Source organism: Pseudorasbora parva, chromosome 19 (assembly GCF_024679245.1).
Source record: "Pseudorasbora parva isolate DD20220531a chromosome 19, ASM2467924v1, whole genome shotgun sequence".
Taxonomy (NCBI): Eukaryota; Metazoa; Chordata; class Actinopteri; order Cypriniformes; family Gobionidae; genus Pseudorasbora; species Pseudorasbora parva.
Window position 1 is genome coordinate 32,565,542 of NC_090190.1, and position 17,151 is coordinate 32,582,692.

The 17,151-nt window shown below is 37.6% G+C and overlaps 2 protein-coding genes across 5 annotated transcripts in view; one reads left to right on the plus strand and one right to left on the minus strand.

Annotated features, from left to right (window-relative positions):
* The window catches only part of cacng6a (calcium channel, voltage-dependent, gamma subunit 6a), a 213,942-nt gene that overhangs the window by 55,089 nt on the left and 141,702 nt on the right, over window positions 1–17,151 (minus strand). The window lies entirely within an intron of this gene.
* The window catches only part of si:dkey-14o18.2 (neuronal pentraxin-1), an 86,493-nt gene that overhangs the window by 41,579 nt on the left and 27,763 nt on the right, over window positions 1–17,151 (plus strand). Inside the window, exon 1 of one of the 2 annotated variants that reach the window (XM_067426473.1) lies at window positions 14,390–14,463. The exons of the other annotated variant lie outside the window; for it this stretch is intronic. The gene's annotated coding sequence lies outside the window, so the exon portion shown is untranslated. Of the gene's footprint in view, window positions 1–14,389; window positions 14,464–17,151 lie in introns of those variants that run through there. 2 annotated transcript variants of the gene reach the window in all.

Below are 17,151 nucleotides of genomic sequence, written 5' to 3' on the forward strand. Positions count from 1 at the left end.
GCTGGGACCGCTCTGTCAAAAACACACTTCTTTGGTATGATTTGTTGAAGTCCTGTGACAGCAGTGACCGTGGAAATCCACTTTAAGACGTGACTGAAGCGATGCTTTGAAGCTTCCAGTAATTTCTGCGTTCAAATCGGTTCAAATGCAGCGCTGCCTTCCCGGAATGCTGTGCTGAAGTGTTGAAGTCGCTCGACGTCACCCATAGGAATAAAGTGGAGCGCGGCGCGCGACATAAGTCTTCACGGAGGACTAGATCTGCAGTTGAGAGACTGTTTACAACGTGCATTTCCTCTCTCTCTCGCTCTAGTGACTCGTGCGCGCACCCTAACGGGAGAAGAGCCCGTACGGCCCATACAAGGACCTTCCGTTCTATTAACGTCAAGTGGACCCATACTCGAAAAAAACTCTCTGAAACTTGTGAGAAACCGGAAGGAGTATTTTTAACACAGAAATACTCTATCAAACGTCCAACATTAGTTTTTTAAACTATGTCTATGTTTAGGATGGGAATCCAAGTCTTTAACAGTGTAAAAAGCTCAGTATGCATGAAACAGCATATCACCCCCCCTTTAAGTAGCTCCTTCCTGTTACATCCCAGCCACCTCCGGTATTTCAGGGGGCAGGTGTTTCAAAATAAATGTTCAGTTGCTTCTTGTGTCCAATTCTAGACCTTTGCAGTCTGATTTATGATTGTGCCCCAAATTCAGCAAAGATTGGTTTGTCACAGTCAACTTCAAGGACGCATGTTTTCATATAGAAATTCTGCCTAAACACAGGACATTCCTGAGATTTGCTTTTGGGGACGAAGCTTATCAATATCAGGTTCTTATATTCGGCTTAGCCATGTCACCCAGGACTTACACAAAATGCATGGATGCAGTTCTGGCTTTATTGTGACTACAGGGCATCTGCATTTTAGATGACATACGCCGCATTTCCACAGCAGGAACTTTACCCAGGAACCAGGAACTTTGGGTTGGTACTCAGTGTGTTTCGACCGCAGAAACCAGGGTCTAAAGTAATTTCCGGGTAAATATTTCCCCCTCCAAACGCCCCTGCTCGCGAGGTAGTACTGTTTTAAAGTTCAGGAACTTTCGAGGGCGGGACTTGAGCGCTGAACATGATGATTGGTTAATTTATTTCAACCTGCAAAGTCTTTTGTGATGTTCGTTCTGCGTTCAGTAAATATCAGTCTTGCTCTCTCTGTCTGGATGGCGCACGTTCGTCTCAGCCATCTCGCGTTCAATTTCCGTATTAGCTGATAATAGCATACATTGTCATTTTAAATCTAGCTTTATAAGCTTTCTGAATATGCTAGTGCTCTTTTCTGCCATTTTGTTAATTACCTCTTTAGTAAACCTATACATAACCAGCAAAAGCAGCACAGCTTGAATCTCTTCCATACTCGTTATTAATTTTTTTTACAGTCTATTTTTCACCATGTAAATTACCTGACCCGATTACTTTTGAGTGTGCGTCCTTACATGATGGGACAGCGCACGCCACGCTCTCACCAGGCTCTAATATTGACAAGAGAGGAAAGTTCATGTTCATTGAATGATGAATTTAGCTGTTGTATGGGACTCTGTCACCAGCCAATCTTATGGCAGCTGTGTCCACTGTGCTACCTTTGGGTCTTTTTCATATGAGACTGTTTTGTCTGTGCCTGAGCCAGAGGATTTTGTCCAAGGGTTAATCCTCAGAGGCAAAGAAGGGCCAAGTGATTCGTGCTCTTTTTTAAATCCATGTTTGTGGTAAGCACACACACTGAGCACTTTCTAAAGTCCATGTTTATGGTAAGGATTACACACTACAGCTTTGTTCTCATTCTATTTGTCACAGATTCTCACCTTGGGTTCCACTCTAGGTGCATGTTGTTGTCACAGAATACTAACGACAGATGCTTCCCTGATGGACTGGGATATGGTCTTAGATGGCCGTCCGACCCAAGGGGTCTGGAGAGGCTGTCGTCTTGATTGGCACATTGATTCCTTCCAATTGATGTCTATATTTCTGGCCCTGAAATACTTGCACCGGCAGTTAAGGGACTACCATGTTCTGGTGCAGGTGGACCACACTGCAGTTGTCGCTGATATAAATCGCCATCAAACTAATGCAGCAGGTTCTGCTTTGGGTTCAGGAGAAGTTCCTGTCCTTCAAGTTGATTTACATTCCGGGAAGCATGAATGTGGGAGCAGATCTGTTATCCTATAAGGTCACACACAGGGATTGGAAGCTCAATTCTGATGTGGTCAGTCAGATCTGCGAAAGATATTACAAAGCAGAGTTGAACCTCTTCGCTTCACAAGAAAAAGCGCAATGTAATTGAGACGATTCTAAGTGAAAGGGCTCCTTCCACCAGAAGAATGTTCGCCCTTGAGTGGAGACTAGGCATGTGCCGATATCAATTTTTCATGTTGCGATTAATTGATGAAGTTTTATCACGATATACGATATTATCACGATATTGAAATAGGTTGCAAAAAAAAGTGTTGCCATAGCATAACAGCTTTAAGAACTATTTTTTTAAGAACAAAAATAACTGAATGTTTAAATACAATAATGCACCAAAAATATATACAGCTCTGGAAAAAAATTAAGAGACCCCTCTTGAGAAATCAATGTTATGTGGTCTCTTGATATTTTTCAGAGCTGTAAAAGTACAATTTTCAAACAGATTAAAGTGCAAAAGAATTAGGCTATAAAGAACAACACATTACAATAAGGTCTCATTATTTAATGCATTAACTAAGACTGAGCAATAGCTACATTTGGTACAGAAAGTATAATGTTTTTGTTAATGTTAGTTAAGAAATACTGATCATTGTTGGTTTTATCTTAGGTCCATTAACAAAGTTATTTTGATTTTGATTTTAATGTTATTAAACAGTAACTAAGAAATTAACATAGAATGATTCATTCTTTATACGTATTTTTCATTGTCAGTTTGGTGAATAATGAATTAACATGTTGACTAATGAAGACGTATGTCTCAAAGTTTTACTGAACAATAACAGAACGTTCTAATTATTAAGGTAATGTTGTAGTCCAGATTAAAACATAAAAATGTTTAAGTTTGAAAATAAATAGCCTATTAAGTATTTGGTGCTTAGATGAACAACATTGAGATTACAAAAACGAATGGATGTTTTAAAAACTACACGCGTTTTTTTGTTTGTTTGCTGGTTTCCGGGGTAACAGCTGCATTCTGCAGTTCATCAGCGCCCTCTGCTGTCACTGAGCGGCACTTCAGCAGCGCGTCTCCTTCACCGGTTCAGTCATGTGCAGACACACGTTCGGCTTGTTTATATCTGAGCGTGTGTCCCTTTGACGCAGAATACAGCGGTGTTGAGCATTTATACGCGGGCAAAGTATTCTTGAATGCATTATAAAAAAATTATAAATTGTTAATAAATTATTATTTATGATATTTTAAAGTGCCCACGATAACAATATCGTGCATATTCATTATCGTGATAAATCGCATTATCGGCACATGTCTAGTGGAGACCCAGTCCACTGCTATATTTTTTTAAGTGCTGTTTTTGCAAGAAAAGCTGCTCAGAGTTTTTGTGGACGCCATTTCAGCTTGCCATACTCTGATTGATGGGGTTTAAGTAGGGAAATACCCTTTGATCACCCACTTCATTCGTGGAGCTTTGTGACTGGGGCCTCCTGATTTAGCTGTGGTTCTTGAGGGTCAACTTCTGTCCTCTTCCGGTAATTTCGCCGGAGCAGGAGAAACTCCACTAACTGAGTCCAGTTCGTGCTCTTCGGATTTACGCCCACATCACTAGCCAGTATTTGTTATGGGTGCCGTAACCAGGAGCAGCCGCCACAAAGCAGACTGTCACTTTGGGTAAGGGATGCTATTGCCCTAGCCTATGAGGCGCGCGGTCAAGCTTCGTCTCAAGGTATGAGGGCTCATTCTACCAGAGGGGTTGCATCCTCTAGGGCTTTAGCAAGAGGCTCCCCCTTGCAGCAGGTATGTGATGCTGCAGTTTGGTCCTCTCTGCACACATTTATTAGATTCTATAGTTTGGATGTTCATGTTACTCTATGCTCATACGTCCTTGAGTCATCATCCTATGTTCATGTCTGTCTGAGGCCCTTCTCATGTTCGCGCACACTACACATCTTTGAGGGGTCCAGCCATTTCCAGTGCAGCGGCATTGGTATTCTTGTTACCCATAGTGCTTAGAATCAAGCGCAGCACTGAGTGTAGCTTTTGAACGGGAACATCTCGGGTTACTTTACTGTAACTCTGTTACCTGAAAAAGTAGGAATGAGATGCTGCGCTTCATTGCTGCACTGAGGGGTGTGTCCAGGAAGTTCTTCAGACAAAAAGACCTGATGAGCAGGTCGCATACCTAGTTAGCCTCTGATGTGTGCATTCCGATGACGTCATCATCAGAGTTATTTAAGCATTTTTTTGGTGTCTGCAATACGTGTTCACAACCGGTCAAATAAAGACATTTTTCCCCATAGCACTTAGAATCAAGCGCAGCATCCCGTTCCCGCTTTTTCAGGGAACAGGATTACGGTTAAAGTAACTTCCGTCATTTTTTGCATTCGATATACAGTAGAGAAGTATTCGACTTTGGGCGCAGCTTGAATTCTTTGTTGTAATTGGTGCATTATCACCTCTACCATGCTAACGTGCCTCTGTCCTGACAACTTACCGTAGATAAAGCCGGCATGGCACGGAAGTTGCGATAGACTTTTCTTCCCTATGTGACGTATATTCATTTGAAATTGGCTTCTCGAGAAAGAAAATATGACTTTTTTAAAATCCGTATTTATTTGATTGTTGGATTATTGTGGTTTGCTATATGGACCCTTTTCATGGATTGTGATGACATTTTCCACAGGTTTTCATTTTTTTATGATATACATTTACAATGCTACACTTTGTGCTATTTTACCTTGGCAGTTAATTACACAAAACAAATTAACACTGCTGCAATGATGTTTTTATGGCAAAATGACAATGGCAAAATGGAGAAACTGCAAAATTCTCCTCATTCTCATCAATCTCTCAATATTTTTTCCATCTTTCGGAGACTCATGGACATGCTATAATATAATGATTTTTTCTTTTGCTATTGAAGCAACTGCAAATACAAATTATTTTTGCTGTCTCCCGTTCACTACTATAGACTATAGACCTGAAAATGTGAAAAGGGTCCTCATGCAATTTTAATATGAGTGAGAGGTTGTCAGAGAAGAGAGGAGATGTCTCTGCAAGAGGGAGGGGAAGTTATTTTGAGGCCCTCAGACAGTTTATAATATGCCATTGAAAATACATACGGGTGAGAGGTTTGAATGCTGGTCGCCATGTTGCCCCTTACTCTTGAAAGTGCATTAGCCAAAGAGGGATATACCCGTAAATTCAAGCTTTGCCTTTCGCGTTTTAAGACTCGATGGCACCATGTCGAATGTGAAGAGGGGGATTGCCATGTTAATCTTGGACTAAATCGGCCACCGTAGGAGTTAAAACGAAATTGGAATTGAGAGGAATAGAAACTAATATTCACTGGATGGTCATATACCTTTTCACCGCTAGATGGGGGAAAATATCACATAGTGTAGCTTTAACTCCAGAGTCCAGGAAGATGTTGGCAGACCACTCTCAGAAGACACATGGAATTCTGTCCTCTAGCAAGTTTACTCTTCATCAGTGTGTGCAAGGTACTCGCTCATCCAATTTAAAGCAGTGCACCAAGCCCATATGTCCAAAGTTAAGACAGAAAGTACTCAGGAATAGCCTTCCGTGCACTAGGTGTAAATGTGCAGATGCCTCACTTGGACAGGCCCCAATCTGGAGCATTATTGACGATCTGTAGGCTATTTGAGACAGTCTCAACAGTCTTTGAGGCAGATTAGAACCAGATCCTCTGGTAGCGTTGTTTAGGGGTTATGGTTACCTGTACAGTTGTAGCATGTTTTTTTTGTTTTTTTTTTTGTATTAATTTTCTATTTTGCTTAAATTAACTATTTGATTATCATAAAATGTGGAATGATTCATTTTGCTACACAATTAATATATTTCTTAAAAGGTTAGTTCACCCAAAAATGAAAATTCTGTCATTGATTACTCACCCTCATGTCGTTTGACATCCGTAAGACCTCCGTTCATCTTCAGAACACAAATGAAGATATTTTTGTTGAAATGTGGTAGCTCAGAAAGGACTCAATTGGCAGCAATGACATTTCCTTTCTCAAGACCCATAAAAGGAAGTAAAGATGTCGCTACAAAGCCCATCTCACTACAGTGGCTGTACAATCATTTTATGAAGCGACGTAAATAGTTTTTGTGCGCAAAGAAAAAATCTAAATAACGACTTTATTCAACTTTATTATATATTGTCTTCTGTCTGGGCCTCTGATGTAAACTCACCAAACAATATGATGCATGCGCAAGAATAATTTTTAGTTTTTTTTGCGGACAAGAATTATTCTCGTCGCTTCATAATATTATTGTAGAGCCACTGAAATGAGATGGGCTTTGTAAAAACATCTTTAGTGCCTTTTATGGTCTTGAGAGAGTAAATGACATTGCTGCAAATGGAGGCCTTTCTCAGCCATCGGATTTCAACAAAATATCTTCATTTGCGTTTCGAAGACGAACAAAGGTCATCTTTCTGTCGAACAATGAGGGTAATTGATGAGGGTAAGTCATTAATTCAATAATCTTCATTTTTGGGGTGACAACACTGCAGGCAAAAAGAAATCTGTCAGATTTTGGTCTTTTTGGCTTCTCATACTTTTTGTTTTGTTTTGTTCAGTCTAGTGGAAAGAAAAAATCCAAAATACACTTTTAAGTGTATCTTTTATAGTACTCTGCCTATTTGTGTCTTTAGATTTCAGTTATATCTTGAAAGGCCATTTTCTCAAAATGTTTTTTCTCCTACACGAGAAATTTCTGAGATTATCTGACTAATATGACAAAAAAAGAAACAATAATGTTGAACCTGACTTTATCCAATGTTCAGAATCTTTTACATGTATGCAAATGTGTGCATATTTAATTAGAGAATGCCTCATTTGCATATTTAAACATACAATTTCAGAAAACTCGTAATACATTTTTTAAAAATATTGTAATTACTTAATGTAATCAGCTGGGGGAAATATGGTGTATCTCTTCTCTTTTTTTACCCTAATCTCCTGAGGTGTCTTGCCTTAATTGATTAATACAATTGGAATTGATTCATTATGCCATATCTCTGTCCTGCTGTTTAATACCTCTCTGAATACCTCTTTTTCTTGTGCTTTTTAGGCCAACTGGCATCGGATGTGTATATGTGTGACTAATTTTAGGACTGATGCTCATTATATCATGGATGGTTAGTTGCCAGCGCCGCTTTTCATACTGAAGTATCATTGTTACAAATGACAGATTACAGTGAAAAAGCAAGTGATAAAAAAAACAAAGAGTTGTTTCATCTCCTAAGAGAAACCGAGATTGTCCCCTACTTCCCTCTACTGAAGTTGGCAAGCAAGTTTGTTCACAGGCCACCTGAGAAGAATCTATTATCAGGATGCCATAACAAGGCTGTGTAGGGTCAGCAGTGACTTGATAGTCTAAGTTTAGCACCTTGACCAACATAATTAGTTTGAAGCAAGGTGGAGATTTGGATTGTGAAAGATACTTAAGTACAATTGTGGGACAGAGATCAGTCAGTGATCTGGATTTTCCCTACATATTTATTGCTGCAACCACATTTAGATTTATTATTATTTAGATATATTATTACACTAAGATTTTACTATTAAAATAATGTTTCTTGTTTGAAATTAAGTTGAAATAAAATAAAATATAAACATTAGAAAGGAAACCACTTAAAAATTAGAAATATAATTTAAAAAAATTACAGATGAGACGGTATAAAAAGATTAGATATTACAAAAATAAAATAGTTTAAAGCACTACAGCAGTGGAATTATTGTATAAAAAATAAACTAAAACTATTTAAAAAATATTTCGTTAATTTAAATCTAAAATAAAATAAAACTATTTGAAAGAAAACAAACAAAAAGTTGCCTTTGCAAATAACTAAAATAAAAATTAGTTGAAGTTGGAGCAGTTAAAATTCTTAAAACTAAAACAGATTTTTTTTTTGAAGAAATAAAATAAAATAAAATAAAAATGGATCAGTGTTTAGAAATAGGTGATTAGTCAAGTACTGTGGTGTTGTCCATGCTATTTAGTGTTTTAAGAGACCTTTGGCCCCTTAGTACCCTATAATTTGACTTAATGACTGTTGTATAACTGGTGACCATCCTCAACTCACTATCCTCTCAAAAGTATCTTTACACAAAGGTTCTTTACGTCTTCTATAACCATCCTTCGCTTTCGCTCTCTCAACCATAAGCGGAATTAGTGTGCTGATTTTAAAAGCTTCTCTAGTTTAAGTATATAATCTATCACATGGGTAACCAGTCATTGTGATTCGTATGAGGAGCTCAATTTACAATTTATTTTTAAAATAATCTAAATATAAATAAGTTACAATTAGAGAAATTGTATGATCATTGACAAATAAAGCTTTAAAAATGTGTTTAAACAACAGTTTTAAATAACATTTTAAAGTGTTTAAATTCATTTTTGACTGTTTTTGTGTCAGGTGGTACAACCAAATAGTTGCATGTATATACAAACCCGATTCCAAAAAAGTTAGGATACTGTAAAAATTGTGAATAAGAACAGAATGCAATGATGTGGAATCATCAAATTTCATTATTTTATTCAGAATACAACATAGATGACATCAAATGTTCAAACTGAGAAAATATATAATTTCAAGTAAAAAATAAGTTGATTTAAAATTTCATGGCATCAACACATCTAAAAAAAAAGACAAGGCCATGTTTACCACTGTGTGGCATCCCCTCTTCTTTTTATAACAGTCTGCAAACGTCTGGGGAGGTTGCTCAAGTTTAGGAATAGGACTGTTGCCCCATTCTTGTCTAATACAGGCTTCTAGTTTCTCAACTGTCTCAGGTCTTCTATGTCGCATCTTTCTCTTTATGATCTGCCAAATGTTTTCTATGGGTGAAAGATCTGGACTGCAGGCTGGCCATTTCAGTATCCGGATCCTTCTTCTACGCAGCCATGATGTTGTAATTGATGCAGTATGTGGTCTAGCATTGTCATGTTGGACAATGCAAGGTCTTCTCTGAAAGAGATGACGTCTGGAATGGGAGCATATGTTGTTCTAGAACTTGGATATACCTTTCAGCATTGATTGTGCTTTTCCAGATGAGTAAGCTGCCCATGCCACACACACTCATGTAACCCCATACCATCAGAGATGCAGGCTTCTGAACTGAGCGCCGATAACAACTTGGGTTGTCCTTGTCCTCTTTAGTCCGGATGACATGGGGCCCTATTTTAACAATCTGAAACGCAAGTGTCAAAGCGCGGAGCGCAAGTAACTTTGTGGCCGGGTCTCGGCGCGTTTGCTATTTTCCCGGCGGGATAAATGGCTCTTGCGCCCAGCGCAAATCTAAAATGGGTTGGTCTGAAGTAGCTTCATTATTCATAGGTGTGGTTTGGGCGTAACGTGAATAAACCAATCAGAGCTTCATCCAACATTCCCATTAAAAGCAGGTGCGCAAGTTCCATTATGGATTGCTATTATTATGGCGTATTTACCAGGCGCACGCCAGGAGCGGTTCACAGCCGAGGAGACTGATGTTCTTGTAAGAGCAGCCCTTACGAAACAAAAATATATTGGAAAATTTCATGCAATAGGCTACATTAGAAAATATATTAACATATATGGGAATTAATATTTATATCTTTCAATATATTGCAATATATTGAAAGCGGCAATCATTTGTATATTTTGCAATATATTACATGAATATATAATATATTTTATAATACCATCAATATATTATTCCATATATTTACAATATATTAAAATATATTTCAACTAATATATTGGTAAATATATTTTCCTTTCGTAAGGGAGTGAAAGACAGAGAAGTTGTGTTGTATGGGGATGGGAGAAACCCACCCAAAATAGCGTCGGTTAAACAGTTTTTTTTTTTCCATCGATTTTTTTTCCTGGTTCTTTTTTTCCTGGTTCTTGACAAACCAATTTGTCAGATGATTTATATATATATATATATATATATATATATATATATATATATATATATATATATATATATATATATATATATATATATATATATATATATATATATATATATATATTGCCACTATTGGGCAAACAGGTCTGATCCTTAATTACTACAATAAGCCTGAATAATTTGTAAGCTAGATTTATGCCTATTTTTTCACATCTTCGTGGCACACCACAATGCGTTAATATTTATTTTTTAGTGTAACAATTTATGATTTGGAAAAATAACTGTTGCATCTGTGTAGATTTCATGAGCAAAGTGTATGCGCGTTGAGCACGCTATACATTATGTTCAAGCATGCGCCCTTAAAATACCATAATGAACAACGCGCAATGCGCCACTGACTTTAGACTAGGTTTTTTCTGGTCAGTGGCGCAACTGTTTAATGGAACAGCAAAATAGCACCAGGGATTGTTTGCGCCGGAACACGCCTCCTTTTTTGCGCTGAACCGCCCAGGGAGCGCAAGTTCATTCACTAGTTTAGCGACGTGCTTCTGTGGAGGGAAAAGCGCTTTTTGCGCGGGTGCAAAATAGGAATGACACATGCGTCGGTGTACAAAGTCAATTGCGCTGGGTGCAAGATAGGGCCCATGGTGTCCAAGTTTTCCAAAAAGAGCGTCTGATCACAGAACTGTTTTCCACTTTGCCACAGTCCATTTTAAATTATCCTTGGCCCAGAGAAAATGCCTGCACTTCTGGATCATGTTTAGATATAGCTTTTTTGACCTATAGAGTTTTAGCCGAAACCAACGAATGGTGGATTGTGTTCACCGACAATGTTTTCTGGAAGTATTCCTGAGCCCATGTTGTGATTTCCATTACAGTAACATTCCTGTATGTGAAGCAGTGCCGTCTAAGGAAGATCACGGTATCCAGTATGGTTTTCCGGCCGCGCGCTGTTAGTTTGTGTGTGTGTGTGTGGGAGTCGATGTGTTGAGCTGCTGCAGGTAGTCGTTTAACCTTGTAAATGTATTATATTAATTATTATACTGCCGGTTTTGAACTGTTATGCCTGCCTACCTTTTTAGATTCCTCCATTTTATGTTGAGACTGCTGTATTGAGTGAGTTAATCATATGAGAACTGGTGAGTGTCATTGTTTGTATCATAGTGTTAAAGAGCTAATGTTAGTACTTGTGTATGGTATATAGATTTATTAGCCGGTGCTGGCGCTGGCTGTATCAATTTATTACTTAATCAGAATATATATAATAATAATAATAATAATAGATTTTATTTATAATGCACTTTTCATTCCGAAGAATCTCAAAGTGCAACAAGGGGGGGGGGGGGTAAAAATATAGGGAATCCATATATAACAAGTAAAAATATAGAATACTACAAACAATCAACCAACACAGAAAACAGAACAGAAACAGAGCTGATGGTGAACAGAAACAGAGCTGATGGTGAACAGAAAACAGCTGATGGTGGAAGTCTCTGTTAGCTCCGCAGCACACTGTGGTCCACTCCATGTTTTAAATTTCTCCCAGCGGCAGTGTGTCCTGATGACATCGCCGAGGCAGGACAGCTGAAGACCAGATGATGGGTCTTCATGACGATTCAAACGATGGGGATCGCCGCAGCACCATGCAGGAGGCAGAACATTTTTCCGGGCACTTCTGTGGACACACCGGGGTCAGCGCAGAAGTCCAAGCCGCTCCACGGCCGCAATGCAGGACGGAACAGCGGCGCAGCCGAGAAGCGGAACATCCCAACATCCTGCCGGACGCCGATTACGATGGCCCAGATGACGCTAGCCCGGTTCAAACTTCAGCCACCATGCAGCTTAAGCCCAAGGGAGACCACCAGTGAGCAGTCGCGGCGAGAAACATCAAATGTCCTCCAAACCAGAACCAACCGCAGCAATTCAAACATAAACATTAGAGAAGCGGTGGAAAACGGCGAAACGACGAACAACGTCCTCTCAGTGGCTGCCAGCAATCAGCAATAGTCCCAATTGTAGCTCTGACTGTTAGACTAGTCACAAACATAAGGAAATAAAATAAAATCTAAATCTAATAGTACATTAACATGATTTGTGGGTGGAGAAGCGGCGAACAGACAACGCCAGCGTCCTCTCCCCCACGTTGCCTAGCAACGTATCTCCAATAAATATATAAATATATATTATGTGCTTAATTGTATTAATTTTATATAAATGATGCACTAATATTTAATGGCATTTATAGCAATATTGATGTTTGATTGTGAACTGGTGAACTGGTTTTGGAATTATTGATGATATTGTCTATTTATAGAGTACTCTTGTTGACTGCTATATGCAGGATAAAATTGAATCATGTACATGATGATGATGATTATGATATGATGACATTATATAACTGTTATTTATTGTAATGCTTAATCAGTGTTACTCATGGCTTGGTCCTGTTTATACAGGCCAGGTTTCTGGTATGGATGGCGAGCTACTAGGCCCTGAACTGAAGATTGAGTGCAAGCATTTGCCGGTGTGGTAGGAGGCACTGCAGCTGCTCCCCTTACACACCTCCGCACACCAATACACACATTCATACATTATGGTTCTTTGAACTGAATGAACTGATTGACCCATTGTGTGCATTGTGCAAGGATGGTTGCAGCTTTTAATCATTTGAATGATTGCGTATGACTTGAGAAAACAACACTTAGATTTGCTTATTAACAATTATGAATATAATCACTATAATATACTACACTTTTGGGTATCGCAACCTCGTGTCTGTGTCTCATTGAACACGCCATTTTCCTCCCTGAGCTGAACTTAGTCTTTCTGATACTGGTCCAATATTTTAATCTACTATTGCAGTATTTATACGTGTTACATTTGGCGAGCCAGTCAGGAGGAATTGTGGTGTTTAATGTACATTGAGTTGTTAAATTGAGTTTTTCAGTTCTGTGACAATCATGGATGTGTTTTTGAAATGTGGTATTAAATTGCCAAATGCTGTGCTGGTGGAAGGCATAACAGAACCGGGAGGTAAGGAGGTCATTTAATTTTTAAGCCAATATGGTTTAATTAGTAGGACTGAGACCATCTCTGAAAAAAAATCTGAATTTGATGGTACATTTGTCATTGAGTTCAGTAGTGGTGCCGCTTTGGATGTGTTGCGTCCCACTTTACCTTATACATTTGTTTCTGCTGAAAGGAAATATACATGTTGCATTTCAGAGTTATCTACTGTTTGTTATCTACTGATTCCTTTGCCAATTGACCATACGTTTCAAATGGGTCCTCTAGCTGTTCATTATATGTACATTTAAATTTTCCGGCCTCTTATTGCTACCTGTCCCAACTTTTTTTGGAATGTGTAGTTCTCATGAAATCCAAAATGAGCCAATATTTGGCATGACATTTCATGTCTCGCTTGAAACATTTCATATGTTATCTATTTTCTATTGTGAATAAAATATAAGTTTATGAGGTTTATAAATTATTGCATTCATTTTTTATTCACAATTTGTACAGGGTTTTGGGAACTTTAGTTGTACCACCTGATGTGGTTCATAATAAATGAACCATGTCAATACAATACAATGCAATTCATAATAAAAGAGCCATGTTTGTGGTTGTGTCACCCTGACATTTGAAAATATATTTCTGGACAAAAGTTTTTCAATTATCTCAACAGCTTTAACACTACTCATATTTATAAAAATGTATTTATATGAAAGTTTTCAAACCTAAAATTATGCCATATTTAGATGTTTTTTTAAGACACCATTTGAAATAGTTTATCCTCTAAACCCAAAGTTTTTTGTTTGGGGGTTTAAGATAACAAACATAAAATATTTAGGCCTATTTAAATGTACTTAAAATGTATTCAAACTAAATAGGTTTTATAGAATAAAGGGTTATATGACATGAATGTATGATTGTTTTCAAAAGGTAATAATGCACTTGGACCGAAAAAATGTGCACGTCATGTCATTGACCCTTAAACCAACGTTCAATGGTAAGATAAATATTTTAGTAAAGCTAAGGACGAAATGTGAAAAAACAACAGAAATCCTTGTTTAACACAACGCACATTAAAGCTGCAAAATGAAAGAGGACTGATAAAAAACATGAGGGAGGGAGGGATGGGGGAGTGGAGAGTTAAATTTATCTTCCCTACAGCAAATCCCTCTCAATCTGATCAGTGTGTTCGGGAATGGACTAACTTGCCTCAACTCTGTGACTGACTGCAGGTGAGGGACCTTTTTTTCCCTCTCCAAACCCCACCAAAACAAACAAATCAGCAAATAAAAAACTCCTAGGCAACTCTCTGATGGAGGTGATTACAATTTACTTCAGCAGGTATGGTTCAGATTCTTCATCAATCAGTGTAATTTAGAGACTGTGATATAATTGTGGCATTTAATTGAATAGTATATGTAGTAAGGAATAGTTTAGCAGAGTAAAACTTGTTCAGCATGAATAGTCCTATGGTTTTAGGAAAACCTGTGAGAGAAAATCTGTTTCTGATCTTACAAACCTAATCTATTTCTTCCTTTACGTTTGTTTTTCTTATAGAGAAATGTTTCATGAGATTTTAGATGATGCTAAATACTCGATGTTGATTATATTGGCTAAAAACAGTCGTATTATAATTGTATTCTTGTCAAACAAAAATACAAATAATTCAATACATTATACTGTAACAGAACTTTTCAGTGCTGATGGTATAATTTAGCATTTTCCCTTCACTAACTTCAACTGCTTGCAATTGAAAAGTGTTCGGCTTTTCTCACGCTATACACAGCACTGTTTTAATTTGATTTATGTAAGTATGTAAGGTTTTTTTGTAAATATAAAACCCTTGTGGTTAATGGACATGTTCGACTATAGGTCAATAAAGGACATGGTTCTCAGTAAGTACTTTAACCTGATACATTAGGTGAACAAATCTCTGTCTTAAGGATGCTTGTTATGTTAATGTCACCAACTCTGAGCAATGCTCTGCATGGATGATTATTTTAGGTTTTGGTTGCATTTTTCACTACAGTATTGAGTGTTCAGTGTTCTGTGTTAAAGATAGCACAGAGTAATTTTAATGAACAACATAATAGGGGTTAAATGGATGCTCAAAGGGAAGTTTTCTTACACTAGAGGGAGTTTGGAATTACCAAACTCAGTTTGATATAGCCAGAATAACAGTCTTTTAAAGGGACAGTTAACCCCAAAATAAAAATGGTCAGCAAGTATAATTGTCATAATTTACCAAGTTGTTTCAAACCTGTATGAATTTCTTTCTTCTGCTGAACCCCTATTTTGAAGAATGTCAGAAACCAAAAGTTGATTGGTATTTTTTTTCCTCCAAACTATGGAGTCAATGGTATCCATCAACTGTTTGGTTACTCATATTCTTAAATATCTTCCTCTATGTTTGGAGGTTTGGAACAACTTGAGGGTGAGTAAAGGACAACCCGATCTCACAACCTCACACGATTTTTGCTAAATCGAACATATTTGACAAAATCGTATACATTTGTACGAATGACTTCCCTCTTAACCGCCCTTAAATCTACCCATCACTGGGGTTTAGAATTTTTTTTTTTATTTGTACGAGTGAGTGGTAAATGATGACAGAATGTTAATTTTTGATTGGACTATCCCTTTAAGCGACTATTAATGTTTACTACAGAACAGCCAGGTGGTCTTGTGGAATAGTATGCTTGATTTGACCTATATTAATATAATATTTACCATTTCTCAACTGCCTGGACTTTATCGAAGCTATAGCCTGAATTTCGCCCTGAATCTAAATATTTTAACCATTTTAATCATGTTTCCAAACAAGAATGGCATCCATTTTGTCATTTTGATTTATAGATTTTAGTTTTTTGAGATGGTTTGATAGACAATGGTTTGCTATGGTTGGATGTCATTTTTGTTTCCTGCTTATTTGTATTTGTTTTTGGCCCAAAGTAACTTTAAGTACGTTAATTACAGAAACAGTTAGAGCAAAGTATTTTTTTGGAATTTGAACTTATGTGTTGGTGCACACTATATTTTAGTTTATAACTATAAACTATGTTTTTAATAAAAATATGCTTAAAGATATGTGATTTAATTTAAACGCTTTGGAAGGGTCTGTTCTGTTGATTGAATTGCATTTCAATGAGGATCCATGGTTTGAGTTAAAAAGCTAATCATGTAGGCCTACAGTAAGTGCATCCATGATGTCTGTTTGTGACATGATACCGACAGATTTAAGGAGCTTAGCAACAGTCTACTTGCCTTCATCTAATTACACTTTTAAGTAGCCAACAAACTATGAATGATTCAACAGATTAATTTAAGCATCCATACAGTTATGTTGATTCTCTAAGAGATTCTTTCAGAAGGTGTTACTGGGACAAGGTTTATGTATTCACTTGGTGATGGCCCAGGTTGAGATTTTTTCAGAAGTTTCCTCCTTAAAGGGATCCCATGGTGTTGAGACTTGTATGGCTTAATATAACATAAATGATGTCTCTTACTGAATTATGTGGTAGAAAACCCATGAAAGATCTACGTTATTTAAAAAATCGATTTTATATTTGGACCATGGGCGGCGCCATTTTGTTTGCGTTCTAGGTTGATGACGTAGAGTGGTTGAACTCCTCAATCAGCTGGCATTACCCGTAGCTATTTTTACCACAACGCAACTCGAAAATTGTTTCAGAGTTAAACAAAACAAATGAATTGCTTTGTAATTGTACTTAAAACACACTCAAACATACATGTGCACACAAACTCACCTACACAAGTCACAAACAGATCGGCGGGCGCGCACACACACACTGACAGACTGCTCTGTCTCAATCGCATGCATCATCACCAAAACATCCTGCCTCTCTTCCTCACGTTACTTTATCCCATCGTCCTACCTAGATATTTCCCTCTGCTGGTCACATTAGGCATTATAGTTAATCTACTATCAACAGTCTATCTGGGGAACAGGATGTGTTGAACAGGATATACACAGGGAATAGATTGAGGGTTATGTATGCGCGCGCAGTG